General features: G+C 24.5%; 2 non-coding genes across 2 annotated transcripts; one reads left to right on the top strand and one right to left on the bottom strand.

The window, feature by feature from the left end:
- Positions 1-893: 893 nt before the first annotated feature.
- On the bottom strand, positions 894-1,082 carry LOC119686547. The gene has a single exon (XR_005252968.1). It is a non-coding gene; the product is annotated as a U2 spliceosomal RNA (small nuclear RNA).
- A 166-nt stretch (positions 1,083-1,248) lies between these two features.
- Positions 1,249-1,371, top strand: LOC119686608. Its single transcript, XR_005253012.1, has one exon. It is a non-coding gene; the product is annotated as a U5 spliceosomal RNA (small nuclear RNA).
- The last annotated feature ends 1,266 nt before the right edge of the window (positions 1,372-2,637 follow it).

Here is a 2,637-nt window from a genome sequence, read left to right on the forward strand (position 1 = left end):
CTTTATAAATGGTAGGAACCTGAAATTTACTGCGTTTTAAAGATAATTGATTAAACTTTTAAGAAATTGTTTAAACAATTAAAACTATTTATATTTAAGTATTAATATTAACCGTTAAATTTCAAAAAATATTTTCTCAAAACACATCCCTAGAATTTTCATTTTTTATATTTTATTTAGAGTCAGTTTTAAATTTTTCTGCGAAATAACAATTTTCCAGATGGCATTACTTTTTGAAATATTTTAATATTTTTTTTCCCATTGAATGAATTTTCAAAGAATATACTACAAATATTCTTATATAACATTTTTGATTTCGATTAGTAATAAAATTCTACAAGAAACCCAAAAATTTTAGACCGATATTGTCTTTTAATAATTAATTTATCCTTCACATCACACCAAACACATACACACGATTTTTCAGTTCAAGAAAAAAAAATTTGTTACACAAATTTTTCCCTTTTACTTGTTATTCAGATTAATCAATAAATTCTAATTAAAAAAATTGATTTGTCAGGCGTCCTACACGTTATTCATACGCACCATAATACCACGAAATAAATTATTACGGTCACGACTTAACGGTACAAAATGCATAATTACTGTTGCTAAAAATCTTGCTTTAGAAAAAGGAATCTTAGAAGACACAAATCCAAAAACTTATCCATTGCTAATAAAACAAGTAACCGATGCGGTTTCAAACTTTTTCAAATATGATAAAAACAGTCAAATAATGCCTGGGAACATTTATATATAAAAAAATTATTCCTTCTATTTGTCTATATATACATTTCCCAATATTTATATAATTAAATAATTATATAATAAATAACCAATATAAATAATTCTTATTTATATTGGTAAACTATTTAAAATATTCTGAATGTATTAATTATTGGGCCAACACTGGCTGTACTGGAATGCCAGATCAATCCATGACATAGATGGAGCAAGCTACTAAACTCTCTGTCTGTTTCCAAAAATAAGTTTTACATTTGTTGTCCACCAATGGTGGATCTACCATATGTTAAGCTGATAAGAACAGATACTACATCTTAGCCATACGGCCGGAAAGCGATACCTTTTAGTTATTTTTGTTGTAATATCATACAAATATAATTTTCACTTAATAAGAATTATAAATTAAATAGTCCACGAAAAATTTTTTACATATATTAATAAAATAATTCTCAATCAGTTTTCATAATTATTTTAATGAGACTTACGCAAATATATTGATATTATTGACTCTAACTCTTCCTCAATTGTCGAATGAATCTTTCGCCTTTTACTAAAGATTTCCGTGGGGATAGAGTAATGTTGAGTACATAGTAATTTTTTTGTTATGCCTAGCTCAAAAAGCCGGGCAGATAAATAATGCATTCAATATTCTGTAATATATATTTTCTATTCAGGGTTTGAAATTGCAATTATTTTTGACTTCGAAAATAAAACAAGCAAAATAATTAGAAATAGTAAAAATAATTTCAAACCCTGGTATATACATAAAACACATAGTACAAAACACGATATATCTATATATACTTAAAAAAAATTAAATATGTACTTAAATTAAAATTTAGATAAAAAAAATGTTTATAAATAAAATATTTAAATTACGAATAAATAAAATTGAAACTGAAATCAATTTATATCACACCCTGTAGTTGCAAAGATTTATAAAAAAAATATTTTGCATACTTTTCAGATATTTTTTTAAAAACAATTTTAAACTTTTCTGTATTCCTGAAAGCATATCTATTATAATAGATTAAAATCGTTCACCAAAAAAATATTTTTAAATTTTAATATATAAAAAATTTAAAAACTTATAATTTCGAAATGATTAACGCATTTAAGAATATAATAATATTTATGAATAATTTATTTATGAATTTCCATAGTCCATAATTTCAAGTACTGTTAGCAAAATGGGTTAAATTATATGAGAGCTTCAATGATTCAAAATATAAAAAATGCTTGACCCTGACAAAGGACAACATTTGTTCAATTAGTTATTTTTATATATTTTAAGTTAGTTGCACTGTAGGTGAAATGCGAATGGGATTTATATATCTCCAATAAACTCTTATATGAATTCTTATTTTTTCAACTTAAAAATTTTTTTTCAAACCTAAAATTTTACAAAAACATAATTGTTTTTGTTAGCAGTTTATCAAAAATCAATATAGGTAAATAAATATTTATTTATATATATAGAAAATAATATTATTTATTAGATAATATAGTAACATAGTATTTTTTATAATGAAAAAGTTCTTAAGTTTAATGTTATTCTGGGTTTTTAATAATACAGTAGCACAATGGGCCTATAGGTTTAAGTGGATCCCCTTGGGTTCGCCGGTATAACCTAACCTAACCTAACCTAATGTTATTCGCAACAATGTTGTTTTTACTATGTTGTACTGGTGTTTAATTTTACCTTCTGTTCTTTGTTCTCGCCTTCTCTCTTCTTATTTCTAGCAATAAAATTTGGTCATCCACAACTTCCACATGATGGTTACTTCCAAACCAGAACAAAGAGCGTATAAGATCACGAATTTATCAGAGCGATCGGAGTAGAATATCATATTCTCTTGTAAATATTTTTTATATAAAATTAAAATAAAAATA

Source organism: Teleopsis dalmanni, chromosome 2, assembly GCF_002237135.1.
Source record: "Teleopsis dalmanni isolate 2A chromosome 2, ASM223713v2, whole genome shotgun sequence".
Taxonomy (NCBI): domain Eukaryota; kingdom Metazoa; phylum Arthropoda; class Insecta; order Diptera; family Diopsidae; genus Teleopsis; species Teleopsis dalmanni.